Below are 10990 nucleotides of genomic sequence, written 5' to 3' on the forward strand. Positions count from 1 at the left end.
TTGGACTCATTCTAAACATTTTATACTTGCTCTTTAACAAGTTTATTTTGGAATCCTTGACTTGTGATGTTCCCTCATGGGTAGGGTATCCCAAATAGTCTTGGCGGAATCAAAAAGAGCAACTCTATTGAACTCCTCGGTAGCTAAGGCACAAAACAAGGAATTTATTGCTTTGTAGTTCAAATTAGCTTGCCTTTTCTCTACCACATTCCATTCTTCAAAAGGATTGGAAGGTACATTGTATCCATTTTCAACAATGTACCAAAGTTCCACATCTATCGAAAGAAGATAGATGCGCATCCTTGTTTTCCAATGTCCATAGTTTGACTCATTGAAGAAAGGAGGTCTAGTTGTGGAATGGCCTTCCGGAAGTCCGGTTCCAATTTGGTGTGCCATTTCACAATTAGAAGTTGCCAAATAAGATCTTTCCCTAGTTAGATTTTGAAATAACTTTCACAAAAAATTTTAAAATCTTTTAAGAGCCAAGGCTCTGATACCAAGTGAAAATCCGATATAGGGGGTCCCAAGTTATAATAGAAATGGCAACTATGAGGAGGGAGAATACGGTTGTTTAAGAAAACTAGAATTTACCAATTTGAAAAACTTAAACCGATTAAGAGATCAAAAACAATATTTTAAGCATACAAGTTAAATCTAATGGTGCAATGCAAATGAAAGAGCAAAGAGATAGAAAGAGTGCACCCGAGATTTAAAGTGGTTCGGTCCTCAAACTCGAGGCCTACTCCACTCCACCAACCAAACCCGTTGATGGCTTCACTATTTGATCTTCTTAACCTTGGCGAAGATCGGTGCCAATTACAATTGCTTTAACCTTGGTGGCAATCCTCACCACGGAGAAAAAGGGCTCCGCTTCTCCGAATACTCGCCCGAATACAAATCTTGAAAGATGAAAGAAAGAACTAAAAGATCCCTTCACAAGGGTTACAAAAGATGTACAATTGAGAGCCTATGATCCAAATCCTAGAGTTGGTGATGAGAGGCACAATTGAAGCTTGATTCACTCTTGGGTATTCAAATGAAGTTTAAGAGTGTTAGGATTGATGGTTTGTATGTTTAGAACACCCATATTTATAGGAAAACCAAAATATGACCGTTCAATGGCATTGAGGTAATTCCTGCAAAATTCCAAACGGCTCTTTTTCAGACCGTTGGAGTGTTCTCGGAGTTCCGAGAAAAAATCTCGGAGTTCCGAGAAGCCTCACAGAAATTGGAAAAAGTCTACTGGACCATTTCTCGGAGTTCCGAGAATAATTCTCGGAGTTCCGAGAATTCTCGGAGTTCCGAGAAAACCTCTCGGAGTTCCGAGAAGCCTATGCAGAGCAGATTTTCAATTCTGTTTTTGGGCTTCCAGTTCTCAATCAAGATGGGATTGCTATGAGGGTTCCAAGGTGTTGGAACTCCACAAGTACAATCACTTGTTTATTTAGGGTGTGTGAGATTACTTTAATCATGCCTCTAAAAACCTAATCTAGGTTTGGATCAATTACATTTAAGAAATGGTCTTCAATATTAATTTCTTCATGTCTTCAAGTCTTCATGACTTCTTGCTTGATGACTTTGGCCTTCCAATTAGTGGTCCAATGTGGGCTTCTTGGCCTTCAATCCAAGCATCCTTGATCTTACTTTATCAAGATCTACAACTTAGACAAACAAACACATTAGTGATAAATGATCACTTGTGTATTGGAATCATCAAAACAAGATGGGAATGCCAAGGTAAAAACCATTGGGCTTACAGTTCTCTACCGTAAAAGTGAGCTAGGAAATATATATATATTTACTACTATAAGCTGGGAGGAAATGAGGAGAGTTTTTTTATTTTTTTTTAAATTATATCAGAATTACACATCACATTTTTTGACTTTTTTTAACAAATGCACCCATTCAACTCATATAATTTCAATCTTACCCCCCTCCTTTATGGTATACACAGCTTCTGTGTATACATCGGAGATATTTTTTGCAATAGTCGTGAATTGGATTTTCCCCTCCCTTTTTTCAAAGACACGTATACCTCTCTGTCTCCCTTAAAGAACGAAACCTCCACACGTCTCTCTCTCTCTCTCTCTCTCTCTCTCTCTCTCTCTCTCTCTCTCTCTCTCTTGGATTTTTTCACCCTCAACCCTCTCTTCTTCTCTCTCTATATCCTCCAAAAAATTTCCCATAACCCTCTTTCATTTTTTCTCTCTAAATCTCCCAAATAAACTCCCAGAAACCTATCTTCTTCTCTCTTCAAACTCTATCCTTTCAGTTATTTCTTTCTACTCTTTTTGTTTAATTCTAGCCCTAGCATTTTTGTAATTTCCAGTCGAGATGATGTTGTTTTTCTCTCAATCTGATGCATCGGGAGGAAGTTTTATATGTTGACTTATGATGAGGATGATGATGAATCTCTTGAACTGCTTCTGCAATTTCATTCAATTCCGTTTTATTTGTATGCTCTTAATCACGGTTCTTCAGTTGCATCATGGGGTTTGGGTTTCTTTTGATATAATATTAACAATTCTTAATGGTTTGATATTTTTTTGGATTTTTCCTTTAAGAATTCGGGTTTTCCTCTCTTTGTTTTTTCCTTTGATGCTTTAAGAATTCGGGTTTTTTCCCAACAAAATGAAGAACCCTATTTCTTTTATGGGTATTCTTAGATATTTTTTCCCCTTTTTTCCAGGATTCAACATGTAGGGAACATCAACGATTAAGAAGAAGATGAAGATAATGCCACCGTAGTCATCAAGGGCGATCTGCTTCTATTATGGATCAAGGATTCCAACTCTTGATGCAAAAATAAGCATCTTTTTATGGGGAAAAGGAAAGAAAGCCTTTCTACAGATTCCATGGTATCACTGATTTTATTTTCCTTTTAAATAAGATGGATTTTATTTTCCTTTTAGGGTTTCCAACCATGGGAAATAACTTCTTTCTAAACTTTCTTTTGTTGTGGAATTTAGGTTTTTTTTTTCAATTTCCTCTCCTTTTCCTTTGCTTTTTTTTTTTTTTTTGTTGCTATAGTTTTTTGTTAATTTAAGTTTTCCCTTCCCAATTAGAATCTCAATCTTTCAATTTGTTTAGAGAAGGATAATTCTGGTATTGTATTTTTCTCTACAATTAAGAGTTTCCTTATTAAAATTGCATTAGTGTTGAATCAGTTATAGCATTCCATGTCATTTTTCAGGAATCAATTTCATGTTTCGGTCAGGCACAAGGTATAATAAAAGGTATAATAGACTTTCAAAGTTTTTACAAGCCGGAAGATACCTCACATTCTGTTTCGGAGTTGAGTTTTATGACCCTCTATTTACCTCCCATTCAGTTTTGGAGTTTGAGTTTTAATCCATTTGGTTCATGTATGACAACTATATAAATAGGATACCAGCTCAGCTATTTGTTTTCTATGGAAATTGTGAATCAGAAATATCGCCTATGAATGCCTAATTGCATGTTAGGTACTTATTTATCTTTAACTCACATACGTAATCGGAAATGACTGTATACAACATGCATATTGACATGTACAAATTTGTTAATTTCTCTACATCACTTTCAATCTAAAGTTTCCCTATTAACTGTGCATGATTTAATACATTACCTGTTTGGATGTTCTAACATAAGTTTCCAAATACTACATGTTACTTTTTTATTTTTGCTATGTAGGTTATTTGGCTGCCCTAACAAATATTTCCAATTTTCAAATTCTTTTTCTTCTTTATACCTGATTTTGAACTACCAGCTATAGCATTCCATGTTCTTTTCTGTCTGCTAATGACCTATCTGTAACTTCCATTAAGTGAAGCATTGGAAAGAAATTAGTTTCCTATGTTTTCCAGGAATGGATTTCATCTCTTTGACAGACCCAAGGTATAACAAACTTCTACAAATTGCTCTGTCAATCTTATAGCCGTGTCAGTGTTAGTTATGCTAAATGAGATGTACGTATCCTTTTCTTTTAGGTGGTTTTTGTTCATATCACTACGTCTACTCTAAGCAGGGTTTTCTAATTTTATCTAGGTTTCATTTGGATTTATTACGTATTCTATATTCTGTTACTGATTTCATCCTCTTTTTTTAGTATTAGGTTTCGCAGTGGCTTAACATATTTGTGGCCGGTTGAATTTTTACTTTCATTTATTGTGTTATGGAATATGCATTTGTGTTAATTCCAATATTTCTTTTGTTCTTATTGTGCCCATCCTCTAATTATCTTTTTTCGTGGCATCATTTTCTTAGCTTCGTATATGAGATATGTTGAGAAGGCAGTTTTCTTTTTTTCTTTGAATCTCATGTAATGATCTTTCTATCCCTGAATTATAATCATATCTTTGGTTACGAAACTTAATTGCTTCCATATCCAACTGCAGGTTTATTCACTTTTCTTGGATTGGGAATCACCATATATATGATGACATGTTAGGGCCATGCCGCTGCAGACAAGACATTGTTAGTGATCACTACTTTTCCTGCTTCTCTAGATGGGAAATGGTTTCTTTGGTCTATCTCTTCATCAAGGTTCATTTTTCTAGCTTCGGTTTACTTTCAGAGTTTGCTTCTTGAATTCTTCAAAACTACAGGTCGGCATGCTCAATATTTCGTTTTGTACTTTGAATTATGATTATTCCTCATTGGAAAGAAGAGATTTGATTAATATTTAAAATAAGGATGCTCAATATTGTTTTATTACTTGGAATTATGATGATTCCTATTCACCTTTTCTATTTTCTTTGTTCTCTACCTTAAAGTGCAAGCACGACAAGGTTTCTATCTTTATTAGGAATGAGAGTGTTTATTAGGAATGAGTACTCTGGGCTTTCTAAGCAAAACTTCTAGCAGTTAATTGGAAAGTATAGGGCCATTCCATTTGGTTAATATTTAAAACAATCATGCTCAATATTGAATTTCTACTTGGAATTATGATGATTCCTCTTCATTTTTTCTATTTCGTTTGTTCTCTAAATTAAATTGGAAGCACAACAGGGTTTCTATCTAATTAGGAATGAGTACTCTTGGCTTCTTAAGCAAAACTTCTAGCAGTTAATTGGAAAGTATAGGACCAGTCCACAAGAGGTGGGAGTTGTTGTGGGACTAAAAAATTAAGTAAAATATGCAGGCAATTGTCATTGAATTTTGTTTTTTTTTTTTTTAAACTCAAGGGTTTTCTGGATAAAGAATCATTACGAACTGCAAAGGAATGCTTCAGGATGCTACAACGTAGGGTAGTCTACTGGAAAATGAGGTACCCTATGCAGGGCCATTGTCACTGATTTGTGTCTCTTTTTTTTTTTTTGGAATGCTTAAAGTAAACTATCACATAGTGGGTCTTACCTTTCATTGATTTAAACTGTCCATTTGTTCATGCAACAATTCATCTCGCATGCGATTTCCTTACACTAAATTCATACCCAAACCCCATATTCATTATAAAATTTACCTTTCATCTTAAAGAAACATTGGATATTCTTCAATCATCTAAGAACCAAGCAATGTCAAATATTGCTTTATTTTTTCATTTTACAATATTTTCAATTTTTAATCGACATGCAATGCTATCAATTATTTAATTTCTCTATTGTCAATAATTTTAACCCTTCTTTTAATTAACCGTCATCTTTTTTTCGTCGCCCGTGCATCGCACGGGGTTTTCTGCTAGTATATATATATACTATATAGCAGAAGAGAAAAGGAGAGAATTATTTGAATTTCTCCCAAAATTCTATGAGAATTACACATCACTATTTTTGACTTTTTTTTAACAAAGGCACCCATTCAACCCACATATTTTCAATCATACCCCCTCCTTTATGCTTTTTAACAAAGGCACCCATTAAAGCCACATAATTTCAATCCTACCCCCTTCCCTTATGCTTTTTCAATTATGGAAACCTCTATAGATTGGAGGGCTAGGATCAGCCTATAGAAATGATTTTACGGGCACAACCTATTGATGTTGTGTTCCATCACATGGACGGTTTGAAACAACCTATGATATGGTCCGTACAGTTCTTTGTCGGCCCGTGTATTGAACGGGGTTTTTTTACTAGTATATATATATATATTAGAATGGGCAACAATACGAGCTAAGCTCTATGCAGGTTCAATGAATTGGAATGGCTTGATCATTTAAAGAAAAGAACAACCACCTTGTAGTATATTTTGTGTTGATCATTTAATTCATCCGGGGTGGTTGTTCTCTACTGCAAAAGTGAGCTAGGGAATGATTTTTTGAGAAATTGTATAGCAAATTTCATTTGTGTATCTCTCTCTCTCTCTCTCTCTCTCTCTCTATATATATATATATATATATATAGAGAGAGAGAGAGAGAATGGTTCCTACACACGAGTACAGGTAGGTTACCTGCACTCGAGTGCATAAAACAAGGTCGGGTCCATATGTTTTGGGTGATCCTACGCATTCATTTGAAAGGCCCCTTCATGGATGGGGTGTGCACAAAAAATCAGCTCCATTGGATCATCTTAGGGTGTCCATTTGTGGGTAGGGAAATGGATAGATACCGTTTGTCCACAAATCTGATCATTTGCCCACCATATTTTACCCAATTGAGTGCAGGTAACCTTACCCGCACTCATGTGCAGGAACCATTCTCTCACATATATATATATATATATATATATATATATATATATATATATATATATATATGTGTGTGTGTGTGTGAGAATAGTGTTCCTGCGGTAGAGTTTTATAATCCCTCCCATTGGCTGATGGATGTGGGGCCATTGGTGTTGAGAAAACATAAAACAAAAAACCAAAATGACAGTCGAACTCCTGGCTTTTCTATGTTTGATAAAAATTTGACAATCGAGTCCCCCCTCAATATCGACCTAGGGTTTCTAGTTTCGTGGGAGACAAAACAAGAAACGTAAGGACAGAGCTAGGGTTTCTGTTGAAGCAAGAGGGAGGTAGGGTTTATTCAAACGCAAGATGGAAAGCAAATTCTTCCTCTTCTTCATCCCAAAGAGGTCAGTCCTCTCTTTCCCTGCTCTATTTTGTTTTTCTCCCTTTAGGGTTTGGTTTTTTGGTTATTTGCCTCCCTTTTCAACCAAGATTGACTCTCTTCTTGCTTTTCCCCCATCTTACGTTCTATGTTTCCTTTATTTTTGTTTTCACATCTCAGAGAATTATTTATTTCGATCAATGTTTAAATACATGAATTCTTATAGGGTTTTTAATTTTCCTCTTATCTCTTTGCTTTTTTGTTATCTCCAATTTTATGTCTGGTTGGTAGGTTTTAGACCCACATGGGATTTTTTTTGTATTTTGTAAAGAATTTCTGGGTTTTTTTGGGTTTCGAACCCAAATGGATTTCGATTACAATTTCTGTGTAATCTTGCCATTTAAAAAACCCAGATTTTTATTTGTCTTGTAAATGGATGCATTCAACTAGAATTGGATTCATAACAAAATTGGAGTTATAATTTGTCTAGAATTGTTGTTGTTACTCTGCTAGTAAGATTTTTCCCTTTCACTTGTCTTATATAATTGAAAAGAAAAGGAAAAAATCTTCTTGCTCTGACCCAATATATTAAATTTTGATTGATGCTTGGCTTTGTATGATTCAAGTGAATTTTTATGATGGTAGTTCTATAGATGTAGTTATGATGATGGTGGTGGCAGGTATCTGCTTTTCATCGCCAAGTCGTCCAAGTAAATAGAGGAGTTCGTGTCTCTCTTGAGGATGATGATAACTAACTGCCAGCGGATCAAAATACTCCTTCATTTGATTTAAATAATCTTTAATAATTCATAATCTCCTTTTGTAATATTGAATCCCTTGCTGAAGCTTGCATGAGACGGGTTTCAGGATTTTCACAAAATGAATGGTTATCTTTATGTGCACTGATGTTTTAATAATTGCATTACTTTGTGAAGCTCTTACAAACTCTACCTGCATTAATTGAAATCTTGTGCGCTTTGTTGTGTTAAGGTACCTAAAATGGCTGATTCTTCATCACATGCTTGTGGATTTCATATCGAAGATGTTGGTGCTATTTCCTCAGGTTTTGTCAATGACACTGTGTCGCAATCTTGCGGCTTAACAATCAGTGACGTAGATGCAAATAGGTTAATTTTGGTTGATGAGGGGGAAGATAATGTAGTAGATGTTGACGGTGATGGGAATGACGAGGAGACTATAGAAAATAAGCCTTTTCTTGGCCAGGTATTTGACAGAAGTGAGGATGCATATGATTGTTATAATGTGTATGGTTTGGCTAAAGGTTTTGGAGTACGAAGATCCAGTACATCCAAGTCATCTAAAACACAACAAGTGATTTCTAGGAAATATGTATGTGACAAGGAGCGAAAGAAAGATCCAAATGACAAACAAAGGGCTGGTAAGGAAGTAAAGGAACGTCGCATTGTCAGAGTTGGTTGTGAAGCGAAGATGGTCATAAAATTAAGAGATGAGAAGTGGTTAATAACAACCTTTGAAGACAAACATTCCGATGAACTTGTAGACACCCCATTTTGACCGGGCCCTAAAGTCCCCAAAGTAAAGTTGAGGTCTTGAAGTTAAAGAAATTCCCGAGGAGTTAGGCCCAAATGCCAGAAAAATCCGAAGTTTTGTCGACCTGTGGTGCTCATTGACAAGTGTAAAGTTCCTAAATGATGGTTAATTTTTCAAGGAGGGTGCCCGCAAAATTTCAAGTGAAATGGACAAAAATGACAGAAAAGACATGCTAAATTTGTTCAGATATCAAATACGTGTGTGCTGATATCAATTCCCTTATGCAAAACTAGAGACCAGCTGAATAGTGCCACAATTAGAACCTGGGTGTGCTGACATCAGCCTCTTTTCAGTATTAAAAGATAAGGAGGTTGGTGCAATAATAATGGGGTCAATTAGTGTAATTATCAAAGCGTGGTTGCGCAAATAACATTTCCTTTTTTACAACAGGGGGGTGAATGGTCTGAATGGCGGTGCCCATCAGATAAAGGGAGATTAAATATATCATGGCATTTTTTTATCCCCTGTTTCTTTACCCGAGCCACCCTCTTTATAAGGTAAAGAGTAGTGACAAATGCACTACAAGAGGGCTGTCCGAGGCTGGAAAAGGGGGGATATATCATTTCCCTTTAAGCCCACCGAATTAGGGCATTTGTAGAAGAGGGGATTTCTCTGCTAGGGTTTTCTCATGGGGAGAAGTTGAGGGAGAGAAGAAGGGAGAAAGGGAGCTTGATCTCCATCTCCACCTCCACCTCCAATCGGAGATCCCGCCCTACCCCACCATCATCATTTTCCTCTTCTTCCACCTTCATCTACAGCCACCATTTTCCCCCTATTTATGTTTCTTCATGCGAGAGAGATGGAGAGAGAGAGAGAGAGAGAGGGAGGCGAGACCTCGACTTGTCTTCCCCAACCCCAACTTCGGCCGGCACCACCATCACCGCCAATATCTCCTCCACCCTCAATCTCCATCAAAACCCACATCAGCCCAAACCCACTTCATTTCTTTTCCCTCTACAACCAGATCCGACCCATTTCAACCAATTTCACCATCATCTCCTTCCTTTTTTACCTTCAATCTAACCCTACTCCTACTCTACCTTAAGCCCATCATCAGCCACTTCCACCTCGACCTCCATTTTCTTCCCCCAAGCCACCATCACAAAGATCTCTTTCCGATTTCTTTTTCCGCCACTACCCCAAACTATCTTCCATTGCCAGCCGAGCTCCACCTCCATCTCTATTTGATGCCATGCCCTTCAACCCTTCTCTGTTAAAGGAATTGAGTGTGTGAAGAAGAGTTTGAGAGGAGATTGTAGTAGGATTTGGTTTTTAAAGGACATTTGAAGGCCTTTGTGGCTTCGTTGGGCAAGAGAAGGAGAGGGCTGCCATTATGGGTTTAGGGAATTAGCAAAAACGAACAAAGGAGAAGCAGGTTTTTTGTGCGATTTCGATCATCATTGGTCGTCAGCTCCACCCCGTCTCAATTCCGATCACTTCAACTACCAAGAACCATTTCTATTTTGCCGACGATCCTTGTCGGAATCCGGTCATCATCAAGCCGAAAAGAAAAAGGAAATCAATGGAAGAGAGCAGGTTTGCTCTCGGGCTCGATCCGCAATCCCCGATCCATCGGCCAACAAACCTCATTTATTTTGATAAAGCTTGGGTTCAATCTGACATTTCAATTCAAGTTACCACAAGAATCAAAGATAAATCATATTTATCAGTCTCTTTAAGCTTTTATAGATGATGGATGTGGATATGCCTGAATATGTGTCTTGATTTCTAATAGAGGCTTGTAGTTTGTTAGAACACTTCCTACTTTAATCTTGTCTTTTTCAAAGCTTAAAGATACATAGTTATCTGAATTGGTGTCTACCAGAGTCGAAAGCCAATCTCTTGTAAAATCATTTCTCACCGATTTTGGTTTACAACCAAGAATAATTGCCTAAAAAAGATGAGAAGAGGAAGTCAAAAAATTTATCAAGAGATTAATCTCTATGATTGGTTTGTATTGCACACCAAAATCATCAGTGAAGAGGTTTTTCTGTGAAATTGACAAGCAAAACCCATGCCTGACCATGTGGAATCTTTAGACTGACCATTTTTAGTAGCTTCGAGGGGAGCAATGAATGGGAAAGAGTTTTGGTACCATTGAAATTGTTTTTCCTTTTGAAAATGGTTTCATTAGGAATCCTTTTGTTGTGTGTCATGTTTGAAATACTTGAGTCATTGTTTTACAGTTTATGTTGAAGGTGAAATAATGCCATTGATGTGCCATGTTAATCATTTTGTGTCTTGACTATGATAGGATAGAATGTACTCATGTTCTGTCATTCATCTTGCTCTAGCTTGATCATAGCATTCGAACCATGGAATGTTTCAAGTAAACTATGAGAATATGTTAAACCATGATTTTGCTCAGTTTTTATCAAAACATACCTCGTTTGAGGAGCAGAATATGCTTGGGTTCTATCTCTATGCACTTTATCTTTGAAAATTTCAAC

General features: G+C 36.7%; 1 long non-coding RNA gene across 1 annotated transcript; it reads left to right on the forward strand.

Moving 5' to 3' along the window:
• Positions 1 to 2649: 2649 nt before the first annotated feature.
• Positions 2650 to 4746, forward strand: LOC143878614 (uncharacterized). Its single transcript, XR_013251041.1, has 3 exons — positions 2650 to 2858; positions 3194 to 3294; positions 4377 to 4746. It is a non-coding gene; the product is annotated as an uncharacterized LOC143878614 (long non-coding RNA).
• The last annotated feature ends 6244 nt before the right edge of the window (positions 4747 to 10990 follow it).

This window comes from Tasmannia lanceolata, unplaced genomic scaffold (genome assembly GCF_043159265.1).
Source record: "Tasmannia lanceolata isolate RefF3 unplaced genomic scaffold, GAP_Taslan_0.1 ptg000006l, whole genome shotgun sequence".
NCBI lineage: Eukaryota > Viridiplantae > Streptophyta > Magnoliopsida > Canellales > Winteraceae > Tasmannia > Tasmannia lanceolata.